General features: G+C 37.4%; 1 protein-coding gene and 1 long non-coding RNA gene across 2 annotated transcripts in view; one reads left to right on the forward strand and one right to left on the reverse strand.

Annotated features, from left to right (window-relative positions):
• The window catches only part of LOC132518969 (uncharacterized), a 140193-nt gene that overhangs the window by 103527 nt on the left and 11531 nt on the right, over nt 1–25135 (forward strand). Inside the window, exon 4 of the long non-coding RNA XR_009540079.1 lies at nt 856–1166. This is a non-coding gene — a long non-coding RNA (uncharacterized LOC132518969). The remainder of the gene's footprint in view (nt 1–855; nt 1167–25135) is intronic.
• The window catches only part of LOC132518933 (uncharacterized), a 262084-nt gene that overhangs the window by 14769 nt on the left and 222180 nt on the right, over nt 1–25135 (reverse strand). The window lies entirely within an intron of this gene.

Below are 25135 nucleotides of genomic sequence, written 5' to 3' on the forward strand. Positions count from 1 at the left end.
AAACAGGGATGGTGTATGAAAGTGGTACAGAGGTACATGTTATGAGCTTTTTTACATTATGTGAATAGATCTAAAGTCTCCATAAACAACAATGAAAGAATTTTCATAGTTTATGAGTAAACAGATTCGATGCCTTCAGACCATACATTACTCAAGAGAGAAAGTAGAACACCGTAAGTTATTATAACCCAAGGCAATATTGCCTTAAGGTGGTATGAATTTTGATTTCAAAAGTCAGTAGGGTCTTTTCCATATAAATTTAAAGCCACCAAAAATTTCACTGAACTTACTAAATACACAATTAGTTTCTTGTTACAGATAATTTCTATTGATTCAAATCTGGTTAGTCAGCATGGATTAATCAAAATCGTCAGGGATTGATATCTGGGTGGCTCAAGGGATCAGTTCCTGGGCTACAAGCCTTTCACCCCCAGGTCACTGTTTCTAATACTTAGAGGAGTTTTGAGAGGCCTGTTTGACAGTTGGTGTAAAACAGACCAGTACTTTGAACTAAGTCCTTCACATAGACTCATTGTCTCTTACATTCAAAGACACTATCATGCTTGTCTGAGGGTATATGTAAGGTGAAAAATTATTGCATTATCAGCAGTGCTAGTTATTATTCATAGATATGTTAATATTTATAGTCTCCTATGGTAAACAACAATGGTTGCTATCTTCAAGGCCTGCTGTATCCAGTTATTGAATATTTATCTCTGTATGACATTTTCCTGCAAATGAAACCAGCTGATCCCTGATTGGTTGCCTCAAACTATTATATATTCTTTCCTTTGGAGAAATGTTTCTTTTCTAAAGATTGTATGTGTGAATTTCCTTCCTTTGTTTGCTTTTCAGGTCTTTTCTAAAGTGCAGGTTAGGGGCTTCCCTGGTGGCGCAGTGGTTAAGAATCTGTCTGCCAATGCAGGGGACACGGGTTCGAGCCCTGGTCTGGGAAGATCTCACATGCCATGGAGCAACTAAGCCCGTGCGCCACAACTACTGAGCCTGCGCTCTAGAGCCTGCGAGCCACAACTAATGAGCCTGTATGCCACAACTAGTGAAGCCCACGGACCTAGAGCCCGTGCTCCGCAACAAGAGAAGCCACCGCAATGAGAAGCCCGCACACTGCAACGAAGACCCAACACAGCCCAAAATACAAAAAACAAGTAAGTAAATTTATTAAAATAAATAAAGTGCAGGTTATAATGTTCTTATCTTTTCTCATTAAGTAAAAACTCCAGGTCCAGGTCCTCCAGACAGATGGCTTCTCTGAAGAAATATTGTTCCTAGCAGTTCTTGGTTTAGATGATTATCCTTCACTCGCTCAGTCGTTAGGAGGCTTTTAATCTCAACCTGGGCATCCATAGTGATCTGCTGGGTAGTGCATAGGCCCTGATCTTTGGCTACTTGAGCTCATCATACTAGGCCAAAGATCTGAAGGTGCTCTTTCCTTCAGACCTCAATGTGGCTGAAGCTCCTAATAGCCTTCTTTATTCAAGGTGAGTTAGGTAACCTTGTTTTCTAGATCTTTCTAGTGGTAGTACCATAGATTTTGTTGCCAGGGGCCAAACACCCTGTTTCTTTCCTGGCTTGGTTGAAAAATTAATAGAGTTTTATTACAAAGATATTAGCCATTCTTATTTAGAAGAGAAAGAAAGAACCCTGGTTACTCAGGACAAAAGAAAAGAGATTTTAGCTATCCTGGATTATTTATGAAGTTTTGTTGCTTTTCCTTACTAAGGTATTTTCAATTTCTGGCTTTCCTATGACACTATACATCGAGGAAGCTAAACATAGTGACTGACTGGTACCTATACTGACTGCTGTACTGTGAATTCAAGTTCATGGTTTTTAATAATATAAAGAATAGGAAGTATCTAGTGCTTTCTGAAGTATTCTCAGAGGGAGCTCGTGGTAACCTTTGGATGTTGTGGAGGAAACAGCATGGTTCTCTACTCCTGGGTCATGTATATACAATGAAGCCTGCTTGGTAGAATGTCTCAATAATAGAGATCATGTGTTGGAGGGGGTCAAGGGAATTACCAGTTATCCATGTGTCTATGGCTACTTAACTTCAAGTCTCATTGCTGTGGAATTGGAAGTGAAGATGTAGGAGGTTCTAATTAAACCAAGCAATGTACCTTCAGGGATTCTAGATGTCAGGGAGGTAGCCAATTCCAGATTGCTGACAAAAATTGCTCCAAATTGATCTGAGTCCTCCTGGCTCATAGAGCTGTAGGTGTGGAAGGAAGAAGGAAGATCCTCTGATTTCAAGGAAATGAATGGAGTTGACCTAGTTAAGTGTTTTTCCTTCCTAGTGTAGGGAAGGGGAAGCAGACAGTTACTTTCATAAAACTTCTCAATTGAGGATGGAACTATTCTGGATTCTCCCTTAGAGAATCTACTATTCTCCTGGAGATAGGCTGTCAATAAGTTCAGTAAAAGCATTGCATTCCTTGGGCTTTATTTTCTTCCCAGTCCTCCCATAATACCTTATATACATTTCAATTACAACATCAAACTGACCTACAACTGTTTACCTGGTTTTCCTTCTCAATGGATAATGAGGACAGTAACTGTATGTTATTCATCTTTATATCCTCAGATCAAGGATAGACTGGGACATTACCTGTACTCAACAAACGTATGACAAGGGAGTGAATAGGAGAAACCAGAGAGAAACACTGGGTCTTCCACACTTTTTTTTTAAATTAATTTATTTATTGGCTGCGTTGGGTCTTCGTGCTGCGCGTGGGCTTTCTTTAGTTGTGGCGAGCGGGGGGGGCTCCTGTTTGTTGCGGTGTGTGGGCTCCTCATTGCGGTCTTGTTGCCGAGCATGGGCTCTAGGTGTGTGGGCTTTAGCAGTTGTGGCGCACGGGCTTAGTTGCTCTGTGGCATGTGGGATCTTCCCAGACGAGGGCTCGAACCCGTGTCCCCTGCATTGGCAGGCGGATTCTTAACCACTGTGCCACCAGGGAAGCCCCACACTTCTTTTTAACCCTACTCTTTCCTTTTGGTGATGATGCCTTAGACATTGAATCATTCCACATTAATACAGTATAGTGGGTAAGCATGTGTATGCCATGTGCTTAAGTTGAATTGCAATTCTGACACTTTTTAGCTATGTGATTTTGAGCAAGACTTAAACGTCTTAAATGTCTGTAGAATCAGAATAATACTTATTTCATAGGGATGTTGTGCAGATTAAATAAGTTAATGTATAGGGTCTGGCACATAGAAATTACCCTATGATTACCGTCACCATCAAAGTGAGACTATGGCCAGTTTGTTATTGTTGAGTCTAGATGAGAGAGAAAACATCTGTAGTAGCAGGTAAGAGGGCCAGAATTATTGTTGTGGACAAGACTAAAGGATCTATAAACCCATCGTTATTGTGCATCCTCTGTATGATTTGATTTACCAGGTAGAAGTACGAGACTTCCTTATTCTAATTTCCTTTAGAGAAATAAATATGATTATTTAGTCAAGGGGGGATCCCTTTTATCTTCCAGGTGGCCAAGAGGTATCTGTTTGTGTCTGTGTGTGTGAGAGGGAGGGTAGGTATGGGTGTGAGTGGCTGATTTGAGCTGTTTCAATATCCAGCAATCGTGGAGGCAGAGAGAGAATGGAGTGTGGGAGTGCAAAAGTATGGAATGCCAACATTCTGACCAAGCCAGAGAATGCTCCAAGATTCCTAGGTGGGGCCTCGAAATTCAAGGGAAAGGAGGCACCTTATGGACAGAAAGCTCTGGAAGAAGTCTGGCACTAGAAGGGAAGACCTATTAGAGGAATGGAGGAACACTGGAGAAGAGAAAACACCTTAGCCTAGTACCTTTTGTACACAGCAGCAGAATAGTATAGTATGCTAGAAAGTAGTAGTACTGAGTGACTGTAAAATCAATAGAAAATTAAAAAAAAAATTCTGGAAAGTCTATATTGCTCTGGAGAAATGTAGTCATTTCATATTTAGATTTCTTTCAGTTAGCATCTTTTACTTAACCTTAAGTCTCTCTATATTATCTTTTTTTTCCTTACTTTATTTGCACTCACAACTCTGCTAAAATAAATTGGTACCTGGAACTATATAGGTGTTGTTTGTCTTTCACCATGGCCAGTTCTAAATAAGCAACAAATGAAAAAAAACCCTATATACCCAGACCTTGATTTGAAAGATATCTTGAAGATGTACAATATGCTAAACTAGGGAAAATCTTGGGAATAATCAGCACAATACATTTTTCTCTCCATTATAATCAGTTTTTCAGCCTCTATGTCAATAAAACTTTTTCTCCTTTTTCACAATGGTTTACAACTTAAATAATTTAATACAACAGTTGTTATATTTTTATTGCAAGTTTATAAAACTGGAACCATAAATCTTTTCTATGCAATATATTACCAAAAAGTGACACTGGAGAAGGGGAACTGATGATTACTAAAACTGTAATTCAATCTTCAGTTTCTCAAGATGTCATAAAAATGGCTTCTGCTTTACTTGCGTATGGCAGATACTATCAGGATGCCCCAAATGAACTCTCTCTGGGTGTTCAGTCTCTCCTTTGGCATTATTTTATATACAATAAAAATAAAAATGGGACTTCACAATGCAAGTGCAACTGTGATCCAAGCCCAGTAGTTCTTTTGTCAAATAGGATTTTCTTTTATGAGTTTCATTTTGGAATTAATTTTGATATCAATGCCTGTCAGGCTGTGGAAATTGAGCTGAACCAAGTGAGTCTATTCCTATTTGAGCTGACATGTAGGAAATGGTAATTAGAAAAAATGCAGAGAGTCTGTACTGTGCTATAGAAAATTAAACTCATCATGCCACATATTGTCAATCTGGTTAAAAGTATAGGTGTGATAAATAGAAACATTCTATAAATGCCTAATCTTTCATATATTTAAAAATTTACCATTTTCACCCTGCCATATTAGTTGTCAGGAAATAATTTTCTAGTTCTAATTGATGCTATGATCTAAAAGGTCTGTAAATTAATAACAGATTTCTGTAGTATTTACTATCAATGTTCCACAAAACTTAGGACTCTAGCATGGAAGGAAATGTATTCCTTTTAGAAAAAGATGACGGTTAGTTACTTGTACATTCTTGCCAGTTGTTGTCATTCAACAACTGAGAGTTGAATGAGAGTACGTCTGTACTCTCTTCAGTGTAAGACCAAGAAACATCAAATTCTCCAAACCTCTTAATATGTCCAACATTCAGTTAATTTACAGACTATGGTGTGAATGAAATTGATGAACTTTTGCCTGTTAAAAATGATACTTTGCCTCTGCATTAAGGCACTACAGCAATACTTTACGAAATTCTTTTGAAATCACAGGATGAGAATAAATTAAGTGGAAGAATTGAACTTTCATAGTATGGCTGCTGAGGGATCAACACATACAGTTGAAAAGTGAAATTTCCATTGATTCCCCAGCCTGAGAGAGTGCAGGCAGCACCGTGTGAGTTTCTGCGTTTTGTCTCTCAGTGAATGCAATGCTGACCCATTCCATGAGGGGTGAAAGGTCACAGACGCTATGTGAGTGGTGTTTCATTTTCACCACAACTGAGGGTGCTAATTGTGTAACATTAGGGTGAGTTACGGTGATTATAGCAGGCTGAACATGGAGAGATTAAACAATAACAACATCACAACCACAGCTGTGTTGGTAGTGATAAAAAGATGGTGCTTTCATGGCCCCATGCCAATGGGTTTGATTGGGATTCTGGAAACCTCTGGTGAAGACACCTTACCCTCTCCAGGCTAGCTTTTTCCTAAACCACCTCTATAATAAGCAGAGTCACAATAACCCATTTTAACAGTTTTTAGTAATGGAAAGGGCTCAAAACATTCTCCTCCACAATGCTGAGGTCTCATTAGTCTACAGAGTAAACATGCATTCCAGAGTCACTGCTTTCTAGCAAGTTTTCACTTTTTATAGCTGTTAGCTTCTGCACCCTACATGGATTTTTTTTTTCTTAAAAAAAATTTTTTTGGAGTATAGTTGATTTACAATGTTGTGTATCCACTTAAAATTTTTTTTAATTTAATTTTCTATTGGCATATAATTGATTTCTAATGTATTCTTTTTTTGAGGTTTTTTTAAAAAATTTTATTGGGGTATAGTTTATTTACGATGCTGTATTAGTTGCAGGTGTACAGCAAAGTGAATCTGTTATACATATACATATATCCACTCTTTTTTAGATTCTTTTCCCATATAGGTCATTACAGAGTTTTGAGTAGAGTTCCCTGTGCTATACAGTAGGTCCTTATTAGTTATCTATTTTACATGTAGTAGTGTGTATATGTCAATCCCAATCTCCAGATTTAACCCTCCCACCCCCTTTCCCCCCAGGTAACCATAAGTTTGTTTTCTACATCTGTGACTCTATTTCTGTTTTATGAATAAGTTCATTTGTGCCATTTTTTTAGATTCCACATGTAAGTGATATCATATGATATTTGTCTTTCTCTGTCTGACTTACCTCACTCAGTATGACAATCTCTAGGTCCATCCATGTTGCTGCAAATGGCATTATTTTGTTCTTTTTTATGGCTGAGTAATATTCCATTGTATATATGTACCACATCTTTATCCATTCCTCTGTCGATGGACATTTAGGTTGCTTCCATGTCCTGGCTATTGTAAATAGTGCTGCAATGAACATTGGGTGCACCCTACATGGATTTTTAATTTTTGTGGTCTCATTTTTCTCTTCTTCATATGTATCCCCTGTACTGGATTCCATTTTCCCTAGGAAATTTTGAGGAATAATAAAGAAGAGGCTATTCCTGGGTGTTTTTAAATTTAAGAAAAATTGCTTGCATGTTTTAACATTTAAAAAGTCTTTGCATGTTTTAAAATTTTAAAAGTTTAACACGGGATATAGAATGAAGTAAAGAGCAGCTAACTTCTGTAGTTTTTCCCTGATGCTTGGATAGTCTGCTTTTCACATACTAGGGCAGAAAAAGCTCAATAGTGTGTCCATTTCCACCAGGTTGAAATGCTCTGCATTACGAGTTGTTTTCTTGAACCAAGAGAAGCAGAGATATCTAGAAGCCAGGAATTGGGAAATTGAGTCACCATCAGTCCCAAAGTTTACCTTTAGGGTTGACTTTTGATTTTAGGGAACACTTATTAACTTAGTTCTTCAAATATACAAATGAAGATGTAGTTTGTTTTTAAAAATTATATATATGTATATATCTATGTAGGCTTCAACCATATTTATAAACTAAAGTTAGCACACTGAATTTTACCAGGAAGTCCAAAAGTAGTCCTGGTTTACAAAGTACATGAAGTGGTACAGGTATTCTGTGCAAATAATGTTATAAAGCAATAGTCTCATATGTTCCAACTAAGGCATCTGGATCGTTTTTAAAGATTTTTTTTCTTCTTAAAATATGATGTAATGATCCAATATGGAGGAAATGAAGGTGGCAAAATCTACAACAAAATCTGAATCATGAAGAAAAAGTTCAAAACTCTTTGGCACAGTTCAATAGAGGCAGCATCAAGTGCTTTTTAAAATACTATGTTGTCAAGCCCAGCTACTATGAAGTTGGAATGATTCCAAAGTACAGCCTAGGTGTACAAGATTTATCTTGTATAGCAGTAGCCCACCTATTCTGGCTGGTTTGATGTTAGCTTGAAGCAGTTCTGGGTTATAAAGTGCTGGAGCAGAAAGTTCATGTTAAACTTGCAGCTGATACGAAAATATTTATATTGTAAAGTATAAGGCTAATTATATATAATTATATAAATATATAGGCTAATTAAATGCATAGGTCTTTGATTCCTGATCCACAAGAGATAATGATAATACTAACCATAACCACAATAATAACCTAAACTGACATTATTTACTATATGTAGGCATTGTATTATGTGCATGGCATTCACTGTCTCATTTATTCCTCACAACATTCAGAGGTTGTCTTTTGTTATTACCTCTATTTTACAGTTGAATAAATGGAGGCTTACAGAAGTTAAATACCCAGGCTTTCTGAACTGGGTGAAAATTTGGGCTCTACCGAATTTCAGAAACATTCTGGGATAACAAATTGAATTATCCTGCTCTTCTGTGATTATTGGCTCTTAGCAGTGCCACAACTTTAGGAATCAATATAGTGCATGAGTTCTATAAATATGCCTCTTAATAAGTTAATAAAATAGAGATATTCTCATTGCCTCCCCATCAAAGTTTCAGGGAAAAAATGAGAATATTAAATGCAGTAGGATAGAAAAGATGTGCTCCATTTGCTCTGCAATGATAATCTTTTACAAAAGAGGATTTTTATTAATTCTTTGCCTTCTGGGGATATTATAATTTTCTAGAATATAGGAACTGCCTTAAGCACAGTAATTTGCTGAGCTAGACTGAATCTCAAACTGTTTCAAATGAGCTGATAAACAACTGCATAATTAGCCATTATTAGATCAAGTCTGTATGTTACTGATATCCAGATGAACAAACCAATGGATAGGCAAATTGTAGATATAGTTTTAAAAACTATAGCCTGTGGTATATTTTTACATGCTTTGTAACTTGTCCTTTAAAGAATTAAAAACCACATTTCATTTGCCTCTTTTTAAAAAAAGAAATTTAGATTATTCTATCAAATAAATCCTTAGAGACTTAATCATTAAACACGTACTTCCACGTATGAATAATGAAGGATTTGTGTGTTGAATGCAGCTCATGCTTTAAAAATGAATAGGTGGTGGGATTTTTCTTTTCAATTAAAACTTGCCTCAAATCTATTGCTTGCATGGGTAATGCTCTTTCATCCCCCTTTTGAGTTCTGGTTCAATTTCAGAGTACAAAATACATTTGGCCCTGATTATGAAAATAACAGGTTTTGCATGCTCAAACCAGAAAAGGAAAATACAGTTTTTATGATTAAACACACACACCTTATTCAAATGGCTAACATCCAGTCCAAAATGTATCCATGTTACAGTTAAGCCTCTCTTTCCTCTCATTTTTCATTTTTCGAGAACTTGACACTGGATCATAAAATGTTGCTCTGGGCTGGAATTCGTCATGCAGGGTTACAGCCTAGGAGTAAGTAAGGCTTTTTTTTTTTTTCCCCAATATTAAAATCAGCTCAGCAGTTTTGAGGCTCAAATAAAAAGAAAATGCAGAAAGCAAAACTTTCTAAGCTGGTTTAATTAGACATAATTGTAGCTTATGTTGTGAACTCAGGGGACACAAAGCAAAACAGGTAAATGTTAAATCACCTTTGAACAGAAAGAACTGCAGCAACTGTCCTGAAGACCTCTAAAACTAGAGAGTTGCTATTTTGTCTTAAATGGTTTAGGTGTCTTCCTGTTTGGGGGGTAGAACAGAATTTCTTGAGGTTCTTTGCAGATCAATGATTCTGTGATTATTTCTATCAGTATTTCATATGCCAGTAATAAACTGTAAGCTGCCAGTTTGAAACTGCAACAGGCATAAGGCCATGTGTGAGCCTAGTTGGAGAATGGATTTGTTGTTAAATTTAAAAAAAGCATTTTGACCTTTGAGGATTTTAACAGCCTCCCAAATTTCTATGCCTTTCTTATGCTTCCTGTTATCAGTGATCCTCAATTTTATGCCAACAAATAGCCTTAGGTAAAATTTTATTGTTGTTGGGTTCAAGTTCTGTTCTTATTACAATGATTATTTATCCATAGTCTGATATATATATATATATATATATATTTTTTTTTTTTTTTGGTTTCAGCCTTGGATCCCTATTAATGTTCTTATATTTACATTTCTTCAACTAGTCCTTTCATTTTGTAAATTGGCATGTATTTTATTTGTGTATTTACATGGTTCTAGAAGTAGAACATTTATATCCTTAAAGTCATAAGGCCACCTGAACTACAAATCCAATGAGGAGTGCCACTTTCTCTTTCTAAAGGTGTGTCAGCTGAACTCAAGTCCCAATGAGAAAATAAGACTTTTGGGTCATAAAGTATCAGCATAATTGCTTTGGTGTTTTCAAAGGCATTAGAAAAGTTTTCAACTATTTTAGAATGTTCTGACTTTGTCAGGAACATTTTGCTGTTGAGTATTTGATAGGAAATCTTGTCTGTATATTTTATAACTTTTTGTACTTAACTCATAAAAATGACATGAGTATTCTCCTAAGTCCGAGATACCTCATTAGGATTTTATTAATGAGCCTTTTAAAGACACTCTCTCCCTAAAAAGGAAATTATATTTTGTTCAGAATAAATGGAGCTACACACTTATAGATCTGAGTTGATTTAAGGCTCTAAAGCAAAGAAAATTAAGCAGATTTCAAATTTGGAGTAATATACTATCACAGCCCCAGAATAAGAATATTACATCTAATTTGATTATACTATCACAACATGTAATGCTACACATATTTCCAGGGTAAAGTAAATATTATTCCAGAAATCTGGTTCATTACTGGGCTGCAGTGTAATGCATAACTAAAATAGGTTAGGGAAAAAGTTTCACTAAAATTTATTTTAATTCCTTGCTTTTCCTGTATATTTCATCACTGACATTATTGTATTAAAACAAACCACAGTATTGCTATTAATGAGAGACACAAAACAGCCTGTCTGACATTTGATTCCTATACAAACTTTGAGGTCAAAAACTATTTTTTGCAAATGTATTAACTTTAATGGATATTGAATACTTGAGCTAGGCTTTTGATCTGGAAGGATTCTGAAAAGCCTTTATGATGGGTAATATGTGTATTGTTACATTAAAACACTCAGGAAACCAACTGAAAATATTGGGTTGGCCAAAAAATTTGTTCGGGTTTTTCTGTAACATCTTATGGAAAAACCCGAACAAACTTTTTGGCCAGCCCAAATACAACTGACAGTGCTATAATCAAAGAAGGAGAAAAGATCCCTAACCATTTAAGTAATTTATTTCCTTAAAAATGTGGACAGAAGACATTGCAAAATAAACTCTCAAAAGTTAACAGACCATGATCATAACTGTCATTTATTTCTGACTTGTATGAGGAAATAAGTAAAAATTACATGCAAAAGAAAATGTGAACCTAAATTCTGATGAGCAAGTTTCACAGTAGATAATTTTCCAACTTTTGGGTTTCTGCCATCAAAATAGAGTTAATTAGAATCAGAGGCCATGAATCACCAAGAAAAATCAATGGACAGCTTCCAGAGAGAGACAGAGAAAAACACATGCGGCTATAGACATCTGGTCTAGAAACAATGGAATGTGTGCAAGATGTTTGCACCAGCAAATAAGGGCTATTAAAGGGTGGATGTGATTTTTGTTTTAATTAGTTTACTAAAATCAGTAGTGGGGATAATTATTGTTTAAATTTAAGCTTTGCTACCATTATACTAACTTCATTAGTTCTATTAAAATATTTCTGTTGAAGCATGGAGGTTCCTCAAAAAATTAAACATACAATTACCATTGATCCAGCAATTCCACTTCTGGGTATACACACTAAAGAATGGAAAGCAGAGACTCAAACAGCTATTTGTACACCAATGTTCATTGCAGCATTATACATAATAACCAAAGGTGAAAACAACTCAAATTTCATCAGTGGATGAATGAATAAACAGAATGTGATATATACATACAATTAAATATTATTTAGCCTTGAAAAGGAATGAAATTCTGATACATGCTACGGTATGGATGAAACTTGAAGATATTATGCTAAGTGAAATAAGCCACACACAAAAGGAGAGAAATTGTATAATTTCACTTATAAGAGGTACCTAGAATGGTTAAATTCAGAGAGACAGAAGGTAGGGTAGTGGTTACCAGGGAGCTGGAGGGAGGGAGGAATGGGGAATTATTGTTTAATGAAATCAGAATTTCAGTTTGGGTTGATGAAAAAGTTTTGAAGATGGATAGGGTGATGATCGCCCAGCAATAGGAAAGCACTTAATGCCACTGAACTGTACATTTAAAAATGGTAAAATGGTAAATTTTATTTTACCAAAATAAAAAATAAGAAAGAAATATTCACTAACAACAAAAGATCAGAAAGAGAAATTAAAGAAACAATCCCATTTGCCATCACATCAAAAAGAATAAAATACTTAGGAATAAACCTACCTAAGGAGGCAAAAGACCTGTAGTCTGAAAACTATAAGATGCTGATGAAAGAAATCGAAGATGACACAAACAGATGGAAAGATGTACCATGTTCTTGGATTGGAAGAATCAATACTGTCAAAGTGACTATACAACCCAAGGCAATCTACAGATTCAGTGCAATCCCTGTCAAATTACCAATGGCATTTTTCACAGAACTAGAACAAAAAATTTCAAATTGTTATGGAAAGACAGAAGACCCCAAATAGCTAAAGCAATCCTGAGAAAGAAAAATGGAGCTGGAGGAATTGGGGTCCCTGACTTCAGACTATACTACAAAGCTACAGTCATCAAAACAGTATGGTACTGGCCAAAGACAGATTTATAGATCAATGGAACAGGATAGAAAGTCCACAAATAAACCCATGCACTTATGGTCAATTAATTTATGACAATGGAGGCAAGAATATACAGTGGAGGAAAGACAGTTTCTTCAATAAGTGGTGCTGGGAAAACTGGACAGCTACATGAAAAAGAATGAAACTAGAACATTCTCTAACACCATACACAAAAATAAACTCAAAATGGGTTAAAGACCTAAATGTAAGACTGGATACTATAAACTCTTAGAGGAAAACATAGGCAGAACACTCTGACATAAATCTCAGCAATATCTTTTTTTGATTCATCTCCTAGAGTAATAAAAATAAAAACACAAATAAACAAATGGGACCTAATTAAACTCAAAAGCTTTTGCACAGCAAAGGAAACCATACACAAAATGAAAAGACAACCCACAGAATGGGAGAAAATGTTTGCAAATGATGCGACCGACAGGGGTTAATCTCCAAACTTTAAACAGCTCATGCAGCTCAACATAAAAGAAACAAGCACGCAACCAAAAAATGGGCAGAAGATCTAAATAGACATTTCTCCAAAGAAGACATACAGATCTTCTGTATGAAATGTCTATTTAGATCTTCCAAGAGGCACATGAAAAGATACTCAGCATTGCTAATTATTAGGGAAATGCAAATCAAAACTACAATGAGATATCACCTCACACCAGTCAGAATGGCCATCATCAAAAAGTCTATAAACAATAAATGCTGGAGAGGATGTGGAGAAAAGGGAATGTTCCTACACTGTTGGTGGGAATGTAAATTGGTACAGCCACTGGAAAACAGTATTCAGGTTCCTTAAAAAACTAAAAATAGAGCCACCACATGATCCAGCAATCCCACTCCTGGGCATATATCTGGAGAAAACCATAGTTCGAAGGATACATGCACCCCAATGTTCATTGCAGCACTGTTTCCAATAGCCAAGACATGGAAGCAACCTAAATGTCCAACAACAGATGAATGGATAAAGAAGATGTGGTACATATATACAATGGAATATTACTCAGCCATTAACAAGAATGAAATAATGCCATTTGCAGCAACATGGATGGACCTGGAGATTATCATACTAAGTGAAGTAAGACAGAGAAAGATATCATACGATATCACTAATATGCAGAATATAAAAATAATGATACAAATGAACTTATTTACAAATCAGAAGCAGACTCACAGACTTGGAAAACAAACTTATAGTTGCCAAAGGGGAAAGATGTGGGGGAGGGATAAATTGGGAGTTTGGGGTTGGCATATACACACTACTATATTTAAAATAGACAACCAACAAAGACCCACTGTTTAGCACAGGGAACTCTGCTTAATATTCTGTAATAACCTAAATGGGAAAAGAATTTGAAAAAGAATACATTTATATGTATAACTGAATCACTTTGCTGTACACCTGAAACTAACAGAACATTGTTAATCAACTATACTCCAATATAAAATAAAAATTTAAAAATTCACATTGAATAACAAAAATTATGTCATATTCAAGCATCTTACACAGTGCGGTAGACCCCTGACATTTACAAAGATATTTGGGGACCTTTGTGAATCCCCAATTTTATATATTATGGGAATGTTTGTTCTGACTTCTGGCTTTCTCCCTAGTTACTTTTGCATTGATAATTCTTTCTGGTACATAGCCTCCTAACACCGAGGAAACAAATTCAACTTTCATTGACCTTTCTTCCCCATGGTGTGCAACTATTGCATTGGTTGGGAGATGAATTGGTTTCTCCCTAAAATAATTTTCTTTTGTTCTTTGTAGAAGGTTTTGTGAATTCTTTCATATTACACATCTGATCCAGAAACATTATTTCCCCAAATTACTTTGCTTCCTTTTTATTTCTGTCAACAGCCTTAGCAGTTAGTCTTCTTTTCTGAGTCATTTTCTTCATAAATCTTCATGACAGTTATTGTTGAAAATAAGTAAAAAACAAAGCTGAACAGTAATGAGGTGCTAGATGGTGAGATGAATACTGGACAATCAGGTAGGTCCATTCACTGGTTAAGTGATGCATCTTAAAAGTATCTGTGGGATGAGGGGAAGATGGCGGAAGAGTAAGATGCGGAGATCACCTTCCTCCCCACAGATACACCAGAAATACATCTACATGTGGAACAACTCCTACAGAACACCTACTGAACGCTGGCAGAAGACCTCAGACCTCCCAAAAGGCAAGAAACTCCCCACGTACCTGGGTAGGACAAAAGAAAAAAAGAATAAACAGAGACAAAAGAATAGGGATGGGACCTGCACCAGTGGGAGGGAGCTGTGAAGGAGGAAAGGTTTCCACACACTAGGATGCCCCTTCTCAGGCGGAGACTGCGGGTGGCGGAGGGGGGAGAGCTTCGCAGCCGCGGAGGAGAGCGCAACAACAGGGGTGCGGAGGGCAAAGCGGGGAGATTCCCGCACAGAGGATCAGTGCTGACCGGCACTTACCAGCCCGAGAGGCTTGTCTGCTCACCCGCCGGGGTGGGCGGGGCTGGGAGTTGAGGCTCGGGCTTTGGTCAGAGCCCCGGGAGAGGACTGGGGTTGGTGGTGTGAACACAGACAGAAGGGGTTAGAGCACCACAGCTAGCCGGGAGGGAGTCCGGGGAAAAGTCTGGACCTGCTAAAGAGGCAAGAGACTTTTTCTTCCCTCTTTGTTTCCTGGTGCACGAGGAGAGGGGATTAAGAGCGCTGCTTAAAGGACTTCCAGAGACGGGCGTGAGCCGCAGCTAAAAGCGCGGACCCCAGTGACAGGCATGAGATGCTAAGGCTGCTGCTGCCGCCAGCAAGAAGCCTGCGTGCGAGCACAGGTCACTATCCACACCCCCCTTCCGGGGAGCCTGTGCAGCCCGCCACTGCCAGGGTCCCGGGATCCAGGGACAACTTCCCCGGGAGAACGCACGGTGAGCCTCAGGCCGGTGCAACGTCACGCCGGCCTCTGCCGCCGCAGGCTCGCCCCACTCCATGCCCCTCCCTCCCCCCGGCCTGAGTGAGCCAGAGCCCCCGAGTCAGCGTCTCCTTTAACCCTGTCCCGTCTGAGCGAGAAACAGACACCCTCCGGCGACCTACACGCAGAGGCGGGGCCAAATCCAAAGCCGAGCCCCTGGGAGCTGTGAGAACAAAGAAGAGAAAGGGAAATCTCTCCCAGCAGCCTCAGAAGCAGCAGATTAAAGCTCCACAATCAACTTGATGTACCTGCATCTGTGGAATACATGAATAGACAACGAAACATCCCAAATTGAGGAGGTGGACTTTGAGAGCAAGATTTATGATTTTTTCCCCTTTTCCTCTTTTTGTGAGTGTGTATGTGTATGCTTCTGTGTGAGATTTTGTCTGTACAGCTTTGCTTCCACCATTTGTCCTAAGGTTCTATCCGTCCGTTTTTTTTAAAAAAAAATTTCTTAATAAATACTTTAAATTTAATAACTATTATATGTTATTTTACTTTATCGTCTTTCTTTCTTTTTTCCTTCCTTCCCTCCCTCCTTCCTTCCTCCCACCATCCCTCCCTCCCTCCTTTCTTTCTTTCCTACTTTCATTCTCTTCTTCTTTTTTCTTCCTTCTTTCCTTCCTTCCTTCCTATCTTTCTTTCTTTCTTCCTACTTCTACTAATTCTTTCTCTCTACTTTTTCTCCCTTTTATCCTAAGCACTGTGGATGAAAGGCTCTTGGTGCTACAGCCAGGAGTCAGTGCTGTGCCTCTGAGGTGGGAGAGCCAACTTCAGGACACTGGTCAACAAGAGACCTCCCAGCTCCACATAATATCAAACAGCGAAAATCTCCCAGAGATCTCCATCTCAATGCCGGCACCCAGCTTCACTCAACGAACAGCAAGCTACAGTGCTGGACATCGTATGCCAAACAACTAGCAAGACAGGAACACAACCCCACCCATTAGCAGAGAGGCTGCCTAAAATCATAGTAAGTCCACAGACACCCCAAAACACACCACCAGGTGTGGACCTGCCCACCAGAGAGACAAGATCCAGCCTCATCCACCAGAACACAGGCACTAGTCCCCTCCACCAGGAAGCCTACACAACCCACTGAACCAAACTTAGCCACTGCAGACAGACACCAAAAACAACGGGAACTACGAACCTGCAGCCTGCAAAAAGGAGACCCCAAACACAGTAAGATAAGCAAAATGAGAAGACAGAAAAACACACTGCAGATGAAGGAGCAAGATGAAAACCCACCAAACCTAACAAATGAAGAGGAAATAGGCAGTCTACCTGAAAAAGAATTCAGAATAATGATGGTAAAGATGATCCAAAATCTTGGAAATAGAATAGACAAAATGCAAGAAACATTTAACAAGGACTTAGAAGAACTAAAGATGAAACAGGCAATGATAAACAACACAATAAATGAAATGAAAAATACTCTAGAAGGGATCAATAGCAGAATAACTGAGGCAGAAGAATGGATAAGTGACCTGGAAGATAAAATAGTGGAAATAACTGCTGCAGAGCAGAATAAAGAAAAAAGAATGAAACGAACTGAGGACAGTCTCAGAGACCTCTGGGACAACATTAAATGCACCAACATTCGAATTATAGGGGTTCCAGAAGAAGAAGAGAAAAAGAAAGGGACTGAGAAAATATTTGAAGAGATTATAGTTGAAAACTTCCCTAATATGGGAAAGGAAATAGTTAATCAAGTCCAGGAAGCACAGAGAGTCCCATACAGGATAAATCCAAGGTGAAACACACCAAGACACATATTAATCAAACTGTCAAAAATTAAATACAAAGAAAGCATATTAAAAGCAGCAAGGGAAAAACAACAAATAACACACAAGGGAATCCCCATAAGGTTAACAGCTGATCTTTCAGCAGAAACTCTGCAAGCCAGAAGGGACTGACAGGACATATTTAAAGTGATGAAGGAGAAAAACCTGCAACCAAGATTACTCTACCCAGCAAGCATCTCAATCAGATTTGATGGAGAAATTAAAACCTTTACAGACAAGCAAAAGCTGAGAGAGTTCAGCATCACCAAACCAGCTTTACAACAAATGCTAAAGGAACTTCTCTAGGCAAGAAACACAAGAGAAGGAAAAGACCTACAATGACGAACCCAAAACAATTTAGAAAATGGGAATAGGAAGATACATATCGATAATTACCTTAAATGTAAATGGACTAAATGCTCCCACCAAAAGACACAGATTGGCTGAATGGATACAAAAACAAGACTCATATATATGCTGTCTACAAGAGACCCACTTCAGACCTAGAGACACATACTGACTGAAAGTAAGGGGATGGAAAAAGATATTCCATGCAAAGGGAAACCAAAAGAAAGCTGGAGTAGCAATTCTCATATCTGACAAAATAGACTTTAAAATAAAGACTATTAGAAGAGACAAAGAAGGACACTACCTAATGATCAAGGAATTGATCCAAGAAGAAGATATAACAATTGTAAATATTTATGCACCCAACATAGGAGCACCTCAATACATAAGGCAAATACTAACAGCCATAAAAGGGGAAATCCACAGTCACACATTCATAGTAGGGGACTTTAACACCCCACTTTCACCAATGGACAGATCATCCAAAATGAAAATAAATAAGGAAACACAAGCTTTAAATGATATATTAAACAAGATGGACTTAATTGATATTGATAGGACACTCCATCCAAAAACAACAGAATACACATTTTTCTCAAGTGCTTATGGAACATTCTCCAGGATAGATCATATCTGGGGTCACAAATCAAGCCTTGGTAAATGTAAGAAAATTGAAATTGTATCAAGTATCCTTTCCAACCACAATGCTATGAGACTAGATATCAATTACAGGAAAAGATCTGTAAAAAATACAAACACATGGAGGCTAAACAATACACTACTTAATAACGAAATGATAACTGAAGAAATCAAAGAGGAAATAAAAAAAATATCTAGAAACAAGTGACAATGGAGACACGACGACCCAAAACCTATGGGATGCAGCAAAAGCAGTTCTAAGAGAGAAGTTTATAGCAATACAAGCCCACCTTAAGAAACAGGAAACATCTCGAATAAACAACCTAACCTTGCACCTAGTGCAATTAGAGAAAGAAGAACAAAAAAAACCCCAAAGTTACCAGAAGGAAAGAAATCATAAAAATCAGATCAGAAATAAATGAAAAAGAAATGAACGAAACAATAGCAAAGATGAATAAAACTAAAAGCTGGTTCTTTAAGAAGATAAACAAAATAGATAAACCATTAGCCAGACTCATCAAGAAAAAAAGGGAGAAGACTCAAATCAATAGAATTAGAAATGAAAAAAGAGAAAAACAACTGACACTGCAGAAAAACAAAAGATCATGAGAGATTACCACAATCAACTCTATGCCAATAAAATGGACAACCTGGAAGAAATGGACAAATTCTTAGAAATGCACAACCTGCCAAGACTGAATCAGGAAGAAATAGAAAATATGAAGAGACCAATCACAAGCACTGAAATTGAAACTGTGATTTAAAATCTTCCAACAAACAAAAGCCCAGGACCAGATGGCTTCTCAGGCGAATTCTATCAAACATTTAGAGAAGAGCTAAAACACCTGTCTTTCTCAAACTCTTCCAAAACACAGCAGAGGGAGGAACACTCCCAAATTCATTCTATGAGGCCACCATCACCTTGATACCAAAACCAGACAAGGATGTCACAAAGAAGGAAAAGTACAGGCCAATATCACTGATGAATATAGTTGCAAAAATCCTCAACAAAATACTAGCAAACAGAATCCAACAGCACATTAAAAGGATCATACACCATGATCAAGTGGGGTTTATTCCAGGAATGCAAGGATTCTTCAATATACACAAATCAATCAATGTGGTACACCATATTCACAAATTGAAGGAGAAAAACCATATGATCATCTCAATAGATGCAGAGAAAGCTTTTGACAAAATTCAACACCCATTTATGATAAAAACCCTGCAGAAAGTAGGCATAGAGGGAACTTTCCTCAACATAATAAAGGCCATATATGACAAGCCCACAGCCAACATCATCCTCAATGGTGAAAAACTGAAAGCATTTCCACTAAGATCAGGAAAAAGACAAGGTTGCCCACTGTCACCACTCTTATTCAACATAGTTGTGGAAGTTTGAGCCACAGCAATCAGAGAAGAAAAGGAAATAAAAGGAATCCAAATCGGAAAATAAGAAGTAAAGTTGTCACTGTTTGCAGATGACATGATACTATACATAGAGAATCCTAAAGATGCTACCAGAAAACTACTAGAGCTAATCAATGAATTCGGTAAAGTTGCAGGATACAAAATTAATGCACAGAAATCTCTGGCATTCCTATACACTAATGATGAAAAATCTGAAAGTGAAATTAAGAAAACACTCCCATTTACCATTGCAACAAAAAGAATAAAATATCTAGGAATAAACCTACCTCAGGAGACAAAAGACCTGTATGCAGAAAATTATAAGACACTGATGAAAGAAATTAAAGATGATACAAATAGATGGAGAGATATACCATGTTCTTGGATTGGAAGAATCAACACTGTGAAAATGACTCTACTACCCAAAGCAATCTACAGATTCAGTGCAATCCCTCTCAAACTACCACTGGTATTTTTCACAGAAGTAGAACAAAAAATTTCACAATTTGTATGGAAACACAAAAGACCCCGAGTAACCAAAGCAATCTTGAGAACGAAAAACGGAGCTGGAGGAATCAGGCTTCCTGACTTCAGACTATACTACAAAGCTACAGTAATCAAGACAGTATGGTACTGGCACAAAAACAGAAATAGAGATCAATGGAACAGGATAGAAAGCCCAGAGATAAACCCATACACATATGGTTACCTTATCTTTGATAAAGGAGGCAGGAATGTACAGTGGAGAAAGGACAGCCTCTTCAATAAGTGGTGCTGGGAAAACTGGACAGGTACATGTAAAAGTATGAGATTAGATCACTCCCTAACACCATACACAAAAATTAGCTCAAAATGGATTAAAGACCTAAATGTAAGGCCAGAAACTATCAAAATGACATAAACTATCATTTTGATAGTTTATGTCATAGGCAGAACACTCTATGACATAAATCACAGCAAGATCCTTTTTGACCCACCTCCTAGAAAACTGGAAATAAAATAATGGAATAAAATAAAATAATGGAATAAAAATGGAAATAAAAACAAAAATAAACAAATGGGACCTAATGAAACTTCAGAGCTTTTGCACAGCAAAGGTAACCATAAACAAGACCAAAAGACAACCCTCAGAATGGGAGAAAATATTTGCAAATGAAGCAACTGACAACGGAATAATTTCCAAAATTTACAAGCAGCTCATGCATCTCAATAACAAAAAAACAGACAACCCAATCCAAAAATGGGCAGAAGACCTAAATAGACATTTCTCCAAAGAAGATATACAGACTGCCAACAAACACATGAAAGAATGCTCAACATCATTAATCATTAGAGAAATGCAAATCAAAACTGCAATGAGATATCATCTCACACCAGTCAGAATGGCCATCATCAAAAAAATCTAGAAACAATAAATGCTGGAGAGGGTGTGGAGAAAAGGGAACACTCTTGCACTGCTGGTGGGAATGTGAATTGGTACAGCCACTATGGAGAACAGTATGGAGGTTCCTTAAAAAACTACAAATAGAACTACCATATGACCCAGCAATCCCACTACTGGGCATATACCCTGAGAAAACCATAATTCAAAAAGAGTCATGTACCAAAATGTTCATTGCAGCTCTATTTACAATAGCCAGGAGATGGAAACAACCTAAGTGCCCATCATCGGATGAATGGATAAAGAAGATGTGGTACATATATACAATGGAATGTTACTCAGCCATAAAAAGAAATGAAATTGAGCTATTTGTAATGAGGTGGATAGACCTAGAGTCTGTCATACAGAGTGAAGTGAGTCAGAAAGAGAAAGACAAATACCGTATGCTAACACATATATATGGAATTTAAGAAAAAATAATGTCATGAAGAACCTGGGGGTAAGGCAGGAATAAAGACACAGACCTACTAGAGAACGTACTTGAGGATATGGGGAGGGGGAAGGGTGAGCTCTGACAAAGTGAGAGAGAGGCATGGACATATATATACTACCAAACGTAAAGTAGATAGCTAGTGGGAAGCAGCCGCATAACACAGGGAGATCAGCTTGGTGCTTTGTGACCGCCTAGAGGTGTGGGATAGGGAGGGTGGGAGGGAGGGAGACCCAAGAGGGAAGAGATATGGGAACATATGTGTATGTATAAGTGATTCACTTTGTTATAAAGCAGAAACTAACACACCATTGTAAAGCAATTATACCCCAATAAAGATGTTTAAAAAAAAAAAGTATCTGTGATTCCAGTCCTTGCATCAAAAAAACTAGAAATCATTACTAAAATGGGTTCATATCTGCAAAGTCCTAAGAACAATGTCTCCTGTGTAGTAAACATTATATAATTTTTAAATTAGAAAAATACACATTAAAGGTCTTTGACATGTCAAAATCAACATATAAAGATAATTCGAGCTGAAAAATACCAAAGCTCAGTCTATTGCAGGACAGGCAAGGGGGAGCCACATCACTAAGAGCAGGTTAGAAGGTCTTCTTGACCAGAAATTCAAGCGCTAGAGGTAGTACAAAAGGAGGAAGTACAACACGAAGGGCAAAACTCTGAGGTCAGGTTTCTGATTGACCCATGAGGTAGATTAACTCTTCCTATGATTAATATCTTTCAGGTTCCATGGTACCCATACTGAGAAACCTGGTTTCAAACAAGTCTGGTTGAGTTAGTTGTATAATATTCTAGGGGGTGTTGCTAGGTTCATTCAGTAGATGCCTTAAGCATATGTACATGCTTGAAAGTCAGTGGATTTCTTATAACAGAGGTTATCTGAGAACAGTAAAAATCATTAACATTCACTCTATGATCTGAGGATCTATGCATTTTTTCAATAAAAATAATGATAGGGTAACAGTGGAATGTTGGTCTGTAGATGCTCTAAAAACCATATGAGGGGTTATTTTTAGAAGCTTTCCCAGGAGTTTCCAAAATCAGTTCTATCTTTTGACAGGTTCTTATAATTAAGAAGTTCCCTGGTAAGATAAGCCATGAAATCTTAGGAAGAGTGGAATATACTAAGTGGACAAAAAGTATTTAATTATAATTGTAACAGTGTTGTGAAGGTTTAGTGCTCTTTCCCTAAGCTGGAGTGCCACACATAAACGTCTGGTGTTTTGTCCTGTATTGTACAGTAATTTTTGTTGTGTGTTGACATTCCCTGGCTTCACTGCAGCTCCCTGCACTAGTAGTGCCTGTCTAGAGTAGATATTCGGTAAATACTAGCTGAATGAATAGGCAACAAATGAATAGACTGGCAAGAAAGATGGTGCCAATTTCCTAATCTTTACTCAACTCTAAATAGTAGGAGCTGACCTCTTTGTTCCTCTCAGACTGGCACCAAAAAAACTGTATTCTTTGGTTTTTTTCTGGGTAGTATGACCTTTTCAGAGAAGGAGGTCTCCACAATTAGACAAGCCACAAAATATAAACTGATTTAAACTGGAGATTTAGGGAAAAAGACCACCAAGAGTTGAAAAGGTTAAATACTTTATCAGGAAAGGTAAGCTATGTCTTATAGAAGAAAGCCTTCCATGGAAACAGAAAAGGAATATTCTGTCTTGCCAGCTTTTAATTCTTGGGAGGATAAATTAAAAATATATATTATCCTTAGGAAAATAATGAGTACAACTATAGAAATGAAATCATCTTCATTTTATTAATTTACTTTAAAAATTTTAAGAGGGCTTCCCTGGTGGTGCAGTGGTTGAGAGTCCGCCTGCCGATGCAAGGGACACGGGTTCGTGCCCCGGTCCAGGAAGATCCCACATGCTGCAGAGCAGCTGGGCTCGTGAACCATGGCCGCTGAGCCTGCACGTCCGGAGCCTGTGCTCTGCAACGGGAGAGGCCACAACAGTGAGAGGCCCGCGTACCGCAAAAAAAAAAAAAAAAAAAAATTTAAGAGAGTGAATTAAGACATTATTTTCCCATTAAAGAATGTTTCCATTTTAAGCTTGGAGAAATATCAGGTTTTTCTTGCCACATGGTAAGTGATTCTTACAGTTACAGCCATTAGAAATTCCCCATCATTCCTGAGTAGGTAATTATTAGTTGAAATAGCTCTTTCAGAGTGATTATTATGAAATGTACCTATCTTCTGTTGATGTGCTGCTTTATTTATCTCGTGTTAAAAGATCCTTAGGAACCTTTCTATCATTAATGAACAAATTTCATTTTACAGATACATCCATTAGTTGCCAAGAATAATTCTGATCTGATTAAAGGATAACCATGTAAGACCACTAATTCACATACTAAATGCTTAGGATTGTACATTGTTAAAGACCTTACATCTCCAGACCCATTATCTTTTTTCTCTTGGTAGAATACAATACATGAGAGCCTTAAATAGTGGATGGATCCATCCGTCTAGACCAAAGAAAAAGAGGGCTAGAAAAAATAAGTATACAGTTTGAGGAATCCTTCCACTCAAGGATCGATGTAGATATTATGAAATAACAAAATACCACAAATCTCTTTGAGATGGAGGGAAGCTCATTAAAAAGGAGAACATTTGGGACTTCCCTGGAGGTCCAAGTGGTTAAGACTCTGTGCTTCCACTAAAGAGGACACGGTTCAATCCCTGTTCGGGGGAACTAAGATCCCACATGCTGCGCAGCGCAGCCAGAAAACAAACATACGAAAATAAAACAGAAAACCCATTCTTGGATGATTATATGTCAAATGAGTTATTTAAGGAAACAAACATGACAAAATATTTCTTATATCTATGAAGTGTTTCTCAGAAGGATGGAAGTTGTTATAATTTTCATAATAGTTATTTTCTGTCATTATGATCATAAATAGAATTTATGTGTTTGCATGAGGGGCAATAAATACTGGAGAGGCAGGCTGACTTTTAGGAAAATATATGTGTAGATTGCAAACCCCTTGAAAGCAGAGACCTCATTCATCTCACTCCTCAGAGCCTGAAGTTCATCCTGATAAATGTTGTTAATCAATAAATACTTGCTGAATGTATAACAAATTAATATGTTATATTGATACATATGTATTAATATGTATCAAGTTTTCTGATCTCACTGGAGAATCTTAGTGGAGAATCCACAACCTACAAATGTGCTGAATTCCAAAAGAATTTTGAGGCATATTGTTTGCAACTTAAAATATATTTCTCCACAGAAAAAGCCATTATGGATGGTACAGGGGTTGGCAGGCCAGCTCATGAAAGTCACTTCATCTACAATGTAGCAGAAACATTATACATTTGAAATGAACAAGTAACAGAAAAAAAAATACTGCAGCAATAAAACCCAGATAGAAATAATAAAATTGAATAAAACCTTAAAATTTTCTTGTCCCTCAGTGCTTGAAGAGAAGCAGATTTAAGTATGAGAAGAAGAGATGTATGGAAACTGTCATGGAAAGGCTTGTATTCTCGAGGAATTTAGAAGCTGATGGCTTTTTAAAAATTATGTAGAATTCCCCTTCAAAACGTAATTCTGCTTATCCATGATAAAAGTCTTTGAATAACACTATTTTAACTCTTACGAGCTAAGATGAAAGT

The sequence above is a fragment of the Lagenorhynchus albirostris genome, chromosome 1, assembly GCF_949774975.1.
Source record: "Lagenorhynchus albirostris chromosome 1, mLagAlb1.1, whole genome shotgun sequence".
In the NCBI taxonomy this organism is placed as follows: domain Eukaryota; kingdom Metazoa; phylum Chordata; class Mammalia; order Artiodactyla; family Delphinidae; genus Lagenorhynchus; species Lagenorhynchus albirostris.